The sequence below is a fragment of the Littorina saxatilis genome, linkage group LG3 (genome assembly GCF_037325665.1).
Source record: "Littorina saxatilis isolate snail1 linkage group LG3, US_GU_Lsax_2.0, whole genome shotgun sequence".
Classification (NCBI taxonomy): domain Eukaryota; kingdom Metazoa; phylum Mollusca; class Gastropoda; order Littorinimorpha; family Littorinidae; genus Littorina; species Littorina saxatilis.
This window is the reverse complement of record NC_090247.1, coordinates 52,727,494-52,736,280: the sequence shown is the minus strand read 5'-3', so window position 1 is coordinate 52,736,280 and position 8,787 is coordinate 52,727,494. Positions and strand designations below refer to the sequence as shown.

The window sequence follows — 8,787 nt, the reverse complement described above, 5'->3', positions numbered from 1 at the left end:
GTTCTCTCTGACCGGACGCTACAGTCCTACGCGAATCTATCAAAACAAAAATACAGAGTTATCTCCCATATGTTTTTCGCGAGCCCTGATCTAAATTTGAGATCAGTGTTCGCGAGACGAAAATGATTGCAGATTGGCCGACTTCGACAGTGATCTCCGTTCTGTTCTTCACAGTTATGATAAAGACATCGTTCTAAGGTCAAAACAAGTCGAAATTTTGGGACTGCTGCCGGAAGGAGACCGTAATATATGGTTTCATCACTGTCAACTGGTTACAGAAAAAATCGTCTGCTCCAGTGAGCGCCGAAACCAAACGGTTGATTATCACGTGACACTTTTGCCATATTTAGAGTTGTTTGCACAGTAAATACAGCCGCGAAAAATAGCTCGCTTGAAACTGTCTTACATATCAATTCCTTTGCAATTTAAAAATTACAAAACACCATAAAAAATCATTATCGACGATCGCGAATCTGCTTATATCAATCAATACATTACAAAAAGCTCTAAATATGTTTTTAAAAAAACCACCGGTTTAGAACTCAAGGCATCCTGTCAGGGAGAGAATGAGCCGAACTCATTTTGACCTGAGGTCAGGATGCATCCAGACAGTCATTACGGCGATCAGAATAGGTCGACGGACAGACAGACGGACGCAATGGGAAACAATACTCTCACGCCTGACTGACATCAGTTGCTGAGAGCACTTACGAGCCGGGGGAAGTTATCTTACTGTTTCCAGATGATGTTTAGACTGGATGGCACTTAGGTCTGTCTGCCTTGTCGCTGTCAATACCTTCTAACTTCTAAATGGGTCTGGAAATGAAAAAGGTTACACAAAACAGAAGCTGTTTAGCAAGGAAATCAACTTCAAGTGACTTTGCGCTGACTACCGTGAGTATTTTAAGAAGAGGGAGGTTGGGGCGGGGCGCTTGAGAAGCTAGTCTTATCTACGTACATTAACTAAGTGACTGTACAATCAATAAACATGATATTACAAAATTTGTGAAATGAGAAGACATAAAACAAAAGCACTGGCGATGTAATCAACGTTTAAAGCTGAAAATCAGTACGGAATGTTTCTCTCTGTCGGTCTCTCTGTCTCTTTGTCTCTGTCTGTCTGTCTGTGTCTTGTCCTGTCTGTCTGTCTGTCTGTCTGTCTGTCTGTCTGTCTCTCTCTCTCTCTCTCTCTCTCTCTCTCTCTCTCTCTCTCTCTCTCTCTCTCTCTCTCTCTCTCTCTCTCTCTGCATCAGTGACATCAGTCTATCTGTCTCTTACCGTATGTATCTGTGTCTTTCTCAAAGAGGAAAAGTGGTGTCCGCAAATGCGTTTGTGGTTTGTGTTCGCGTGTATGCTTTACATCTGAAGTTGTTCTTTCCGAACGGCTGCCACATCTCAGTATGAGCCTTTCCCAGACACAGAGACAACTTTTTCTGCTTTTGTATTCCCTTCTCAGCAATTTGCGAAAAATGCTGAGTCTTTTATTGTGTATCACAGACTTAACCACAGACACCGGTGGAAAGGAAGTCTCGGTGGAATAAAAGCACCGTCTTTGATTTTGTCTCGGCTAACTCTGACGCAAGCGCCACCACGTTTTTATGACAGTTGTCGATGGGAGGTAATTTCCTGGCACAAAATCTACGCCGGGTTGTTTCTGGATGGCGATTGTTTTGCAAGAAATTTGGATGAGCATCTGCAGTTATTATGTCTATTATTTGTCTTTTTACTGTGTTGAAATGATATGTAACGTTTGTAGAATGGGCAACCATCCTTCTTCACAGAAGATCCAGCGCTGAAATAAATGGAATCAATCGCACTTTTTTTGGCTCACGTAAGTGTAGCCTATGCGATGCTAACTTTTGTCTGTCTGTGCGTGCGTGCGTATGTATGTACAGTATGTATGTATGTATGTATGTCTGTGGTAGAAACTTTAACATTTGACTGAACACCGAAATACTAATTTTACCTGGTTATTATTCAAGCAACAGCTTCAAATTATTGAAGCAATGATCAACATTTCGTCGGCACGTATGTAGTTAAAGTGTGTATGGGTTGGGTTTTTTTTTTGTTGGGGGGGGGGGGGGGGGTAAAAACAGGTGACTGGTTTGTGTCGTGTGTGGTATGTAGACCAGGTCAGGGGTCAAGGTTAGGTCAGATCGCGTGAAGGATTGTGGTATAGATACAGTTATCACCGAGCTGCAGTTCGCCGATTCGGAGAAGACGATTTCACATTGTTCGGTTTCGTAGCTCCAGAAAAATAGATAAGGAAGATACCAAAGGAGATTTCCTACAGGTTAATCTGCACAGCGTGTTTCCAGTGTCTGCGCGAGGAAGCGCTGTCCGGAAAGCGCAGTGTCGATCTGTCCATCTGGCAGTCGTGTCCCGTAAGTAGGCTACAGACAGACAGATCTAGATCTAGTGTCTCGCACTCTTGTACCGTGTCCCCGCTATGCTTACTGTGTGTGTGTATGTGTGACGGAGTGATTGAGTTTGTGTTACTGTTTGTCGATTTCTTACGTGAGCCTTGAAGGCTTCGCCTCTTGTTTAAAGATGTTGTTGGTAGCCCTTTTAGTCTTTTCTACTATTACATTTATTTTGAGTTACGGTCTGCACGAACGAACAAACAGTGGATGTACAATGCCCACGTACCGCACCCCCTTCCCCCCCCCCCAACACTCACACACACACACACACACACACACACACACACACACACACACACACAGACACACACACAGACACACACCCCGACTCCCACCCTTACTCTCCAGCTCTTTACCCCCAATTTCGTAACAATACGGGAACCAGCGTAGGATTGAAAAGTGTTGACGGATCAGCGAGCTGTGTGGACGATAGTCAACCTGTCAGCTGGCTGATTGGCTGGAGGCAAGGAAAGCCAGGAGCTCTGAGGACACAGATAGCCGGGAGGCAAGGGGGGGGGGAGGTGTGGATCGGGAGAGGGGGGACATTTGTATTGACCTGTAGACTGGCACCGATCGATCCACGATCAGTCTGGCTCCAAACTATCACTCTACACCACCCCCCACCCCCCTTTCCCACTCTCGTTCTCTTCCGCCTTCGTCCCTCTATGACCGCAGAGTAGCGCCAAAAGTAATGGTTACAAGGTAAGGGTCACACGTGACGTTTCAGACTTTTTCCTTTGGATGCTACCATGGAGATGAGCAAAAAGCGTACACAGATTAAAGCCCCAGTCTGCCTCAAATGGGTTACAGAACGATTTAAATCTTCTCATGAAAAAAGCAGTTCTAACCGTATGGAACACACTAGCAATAGCATCAAATGACACAGTTCGTTTGAATGGCTATTTGCTTGCGTAAACCACACACCGGATTACGTGGTTTATTTTACCCCAGAGCCATCGTGAACCCGTGTGATCCACTTTCCTGTTTTTCACTATTTAGTCGTCAGTTCGTGATTTCAATGCGACTCGCTGTATATGCAATAGCACGTTATTGTGTACCTCTGGATCTAAAATGCGACACACGACTGCGAGTCACACGAACCAGAGATACTACAGTATTTCTGTATCTCTGCACGAACTTATCGGCGGCGGTTGGCTTCAAAGAAGCAAGCGCTATGCACAAAATTCGTCTTCTTGGGAAACACGACCTTGCGTGACCTGCTTCCGGGCTCCCTTTTTTCAAACTTTCAAAACTTCGAATTGTACTGATATTGTCTTGATGATAAAAGAAATATTTTATAATTAAGAATGTTTGTGTAACAAGCTGTCAATTTATTATTTAGATTTTAAAAGTTAGTTCTAGCGCCAAAACGGGTCGTCCGATTTGTCTCTTTGTAAATCCGTTCTTACTGCACGAAATATATTCTTTGAAAAATGCTCGCTCTTTACGGAGGGCACCTAGGATGTTCTCAAGGGGTGAGTGTTTAAACGAAAGGGTGTTTGTACTGTGTGTAAAAGCCTGACCGTGTGTTTGACCAGAAACTGATGGTTTACGAGAAGCTGAGTGTGCCTTTAATGACAAGATCGCCGATTTCTGGTAAAAATTATTACGTTTAAGATTTTTCATACAATATGTCAGTAATTGTGGTTTCATTTTTCAATTAACAGCGATATTAGCAAAGGTCTCCACTATATTTTATAATTAGCACTGTTAGCTGCTAAGTCTTCATACTCGCCCTTGTAATCACTCTCTACTGAGGGCGGGGACGTAGCTCAGTTGGTAGCGCGCTGGCTTTGCAGCCAGTTGGTCGCTATCAGCGTGGGTTCGATCCCCACGTTCGGCGAGAGATTTATTTCTCGGAGTCAACTTTGTGCAGACTCTCTTCGGTGTCCGAACATCCCCGTGTGCACACATGCGCACGAAAAAGATCCCACGTTCACAGCGAAAGTCTCAGGGCTTGGAAAACACGAAGACACGCATGCATCATATCTCGTCTCCGATTATCATGATCGTATTTCGATACTTTGACGAGACAAACCCAATGCTGGTGTGTCGAAGAAGACAGCCACAGCGGGCTTGTTCGAATCAAAGTATCACACCATATCTTCAACGTAATACCAATACATGTCCCAATATAGACCAGTTGGTCGAAGAGGACGTTAAACCCTAATAGTCAGTCAGTCAGACTCTCTTCTGCAGTATTGTGTCCTCATCTTCCTTTTCATGATGACAACACGTTTACCCCAACGCTACTTCGTGATCTCATCTTTTCCTCTGTAAACATGCGGGTAATCAGCTAAAGTAACTACATGTGATGGTGGGCAGTTACCGTCCTGGAAGTGTTCCAGGTGAACGCTCTCATCTTTTCTTCTATGCTTAGCACTGGGTGTGTAAGTTATCACCTAGCTTGGGTTTAGGATTTGAGGATGATGGAAAGTCGGGAGTGGAATAGGTTTGACAATGTTTTGATGTACAGATGGGTCTGTGGGTGTCGTGCCAGTAGCGCGACTTCTGTAGAGGGAAGATTTTTAGAACCTGGTACTAGTTCTAGGGGCCGGGTAGCTCAGTTGGTAGAGCACTGGACTTGTGATCCGCGGGACACAGGTTCGAATCCCGGTGTAACACGAGAAAATTACTCCCACGAGATTTTTACCCCGGAGTAAACATTTCGTACGAAAAAGTTACTCCCTTTACGAAAAAAGCACTCCCCCATTACACGAGAAAATGACTCCCCAAGTCAGGTGAGTTCCGAGTAAACATTTCGTACAAAAATGTTACTCCCCTGACGAATAAATAACGAATAAATTACTTCACCCCAACACAAGCAATTTAACTTCCCATGCCAGGTGTACGACATTTTTACTCCCTTGTCCCCTGTTAGTCTTGGTGGTGGAAGGGGTGGAAGGAGGGTAGCGCGACATTCGTGTGCGCGAGATCACTTATTGGCATTATCCCTTCGCCCGCATCCCATTTTTGCGTACGAGATTTTTACTGGAAGTAAAAAAAAATGGGGAGTACAAATTTCGTGGAGGGAGTCATTTTTTCGTGCCTCGGGGAGTTCTTTTCTCGTACGAAAAGTGTACTCGGAGTAAAATTTCGTACAAACTATTTACTCCGGAGTAAATTTTTCGTGGAGTAAAAATTTCGTGTTACACCGGCAGGGACAGACACGGGTCGACATTATGTGCAGACTCAGAGACGGTAACCATGTCCCAACCCCGTGTAACCACAGTGGCACGTAAAAGACCGGTCATTCTGCCATAAGTGCAGGTGGCACATAAGTAGCGCGACTCTTGTTGATGCCAGCTTTCCACTGGGAGGATGTCACCCGAATTTCACAGCATTGGGATAATAGAGTTAATGAAATGAAATTTAAAAAAATGTTGTCGAACGACTTGTCAACTTGAAATTTCGGGATAAAAAGCGGGGTGCTGGATTAGTCCGAAACTGTTGCAACAACGACAAACCCACAAAATGGGGAGAGGGGTGAAAATAGGGAAAGAAAGAAAATGATGTCCAGTGGGAAATGGATCAGTGTTTGTCGCAGGAGAAATCGATTTTGCCGCGAACCCAGTGGCCCATTCTGCGGTAAGACGCAGGTGCTGGTGTTGCAGAAGCGATCAGTTCGGAAGGAGCCTAAAAAAGGCGATAAATGCAACTTGCTAATTGAAAATAGATGTTGGTGTTGTTCTTGTTGTTCTTGTTCTTTTTTTTTTCTTTTCTTTTTTTTTCTTTTCTTTTTTTTCTTTTTCTTTTTTTTTTTTTTTGGGGGGGGGGGGGTGTAGCATGTGAGAAAAACAGCTTTGCATTTGGACTCTTTCATATCGCAAAGTGGGAATTTTGTTGAATTAATTTCGCACGTTTGCATTTACGTGAAAACTTTGTCTCAGCATCTCAGATCTGGCCAGGCTTTTCACAGGGATTAAGACCATCCCGCCACTTGGTCACATACCAACAATGAAACAATCTCGGTGCTCCCCGTGCACAGTGGAATTTTGTTTTATGCATTGAGTTTTAAGTGCAACCATTGGCCTTTAAAGAAATGTTTCATCAAGGAATTTCAACTCACCACTGCAGGCAGGCAGAGTTTGGATTGTTGGTGTGTATCCGAGTGGAGAGATATAGTCTTATCCCATGTAAACGCCTGACCAGATCTGAGATGGCGAAACGAGCTGTTTTCACGAGACAGAGTGTGCCTTTAAAGGCAAATTCCTTCTCGTGTAAACGAGCACGTCCACAGATATATCCAGGCTCTTGTACATAGAATATTACCGGCACGGTTGGCCTAGTGGTAAGGCGTCCGCCCCGTGATCGGGAGGTCGTGGGTTCGAACCCCGGCCGGGTCATACCTAAGACTTTAAAATTGGCAATCTAGTGGCTGCTCCGCCTGGCGTCTGGCATTGTGGGGTTAGTGCTAGGACTGGTTGGTCCGGTGTCAGAATAATGTGACTGGGTGAGACATGAAGCCTGTGCTGCGACTTCTGTCTTGTGTGTGGCGCACGTTAAATGTCAAAGCAGCACTGCCCTGATATGGCCCTTTGTGGTCGGCTGAGCGTTAAGCAAACAAACAAACAAAATACATAGAATAACAATAACCTGTTATGATACATTTTATAAGTGACATGTAAATGTAAGGGTTAGGGTTATAAGAGTGTGCCTTTTCAAGCAGAGGGGTTGTCATCTTTAACATCGTCGCCCTTGTAATCACTCTCTTCTGTATCGTGTCCTCATCCTCGTCCTTTTCATGATGACAGCACTGTTTCCCCCAACGCTACTTGGTAATCTCATCTTTTCCTCTGTAAACATGCGGGTAATCAGCTAAAGTAATGACAGGTGATGGTACCGTCCTGGAAGTGTTCCAGGTGAACGCTCTCAGCGTTAATTTCAAAAGCTGCTTGAACAGCAACTCTCACAAAACTTGTTTGTCACCTGCATGTATGGAGTTTTCATTTCCCACTTGACCGCAACTTGCCTCCCACTGTTATTGCCTCCCACTGTTATTTGAGCAGAGTCAACAGAAATGCGTGTTAAATGATCTTTCTATTGTCAACAGCCCGTTGTAGATAGCTGCAACAAATGTATTGTTGGGTGTTTGAATAAGAATGAGGGTGTTCGTAACCTTGCTTCCTGCAATTACGTAATAGCACGACAATAGCATATTTTCTCTCTCAACGCCACAGTGTGACGTCCAGATGCGCAGGCATTGATTTCATTACCATAATAATGAAAGCTAACATAGCTCGACCACATTCTGATCAGTCATCGCTCAACGGCTATCGCCAGTTATCTCTCTGACCGGACGCTACAGTCCTACGCGAATCTATCAAACTAAGAATACAGAGTTATCTCCCATATGTTTTTCGCGAGAACTGATCTAAATTTGAGATCAGTGTTCGCGAGACGAAAATGATTGCAGATTGGCCGACTTCGACAGTGATCTCCGTTCTGTTCTTCACAGTTATGATAAAGACATCGTTCTAAGGTCAAAACAAGTCGAAATTTTGGGACTGCTGCCGGAAGGAGACCGTAATATATGGTTTCATCACTGTCAACTGGTTACAGAAAAAATCGTCTGCTCCAGTGAGCGCCGAAACCAAACGGTGATTATCACGTGACACTTTTGCCATATTTAGAGTTGTTTGCACAGTAAATACAGCCGCAAAAAATAGCTCGCTTGAAACTGTCTTACATAATTATCATTTCCTTTGTAAACACCATGAAAAATCATTATCGACGATCGCGAATCTGCTTATACATCTATATCAATAATACATTACAAAAAGCTCTAAATATGTTTAAAAAAATCGGTTTCCTTGCCAGACAAGGAAACTCAAGGCATCCTGTCAGGGAGAGAATGAGCCGAACTCATTTTGACCTGAGGTCAGGATGAGCTCGACCAAAGAATAATTCCGTGCTCTCCGCGCTTTACAGTATGACCTACGAATAACAACACGTAGAGGTTACATACCGAGTCTCAGTGATTATTAAAAATGATGGTCGAAGTTAGCGGATCATGAAAAATGCGAGCTTCAGCGAGCTTTTTCATGACCGCGAACTGAGACCATTATTTTTAATAATCACTGAGACGAGGTGTGTAACCTCTTTATTCCTTCTTTCTTCAGTTATTCAAAGAAAAGAGGAGTTTTTTTGCGAAAGTTTGATCGAATCCAATTCACTCAACCAGTCAACCTGCGCAGGCGATCGATTAATGCGCAGTTATATAGTTCCGTACAAATCATTCCATTCTGTTAACACTTCTTGTCAGTTTCCCTGTTTTGGACTAAAATCAAGTACACAGATATGCTGTTATTCTGCTGTGGCGGTAAAGGCAGATATTGTGTGTTCTGTTTATGTTTTGGTATCG

The 8,787-nt window shown here is 43.9% G+C and overlaps 1 protein-coding gene across 2 annotated transcripts in view; it reads left to right on the top strand.

Moving 5' to 3' along the window:
* The window catches only part of LOC138962637 (cytochrome b5 reductase 4-like), a 97,914-nt gene that overhangs the window by 52,316 nt on the left and 36,811 nt on the right, over nucleotides 1-8,787 (top strand). The window lies entirely within an intron of this gene.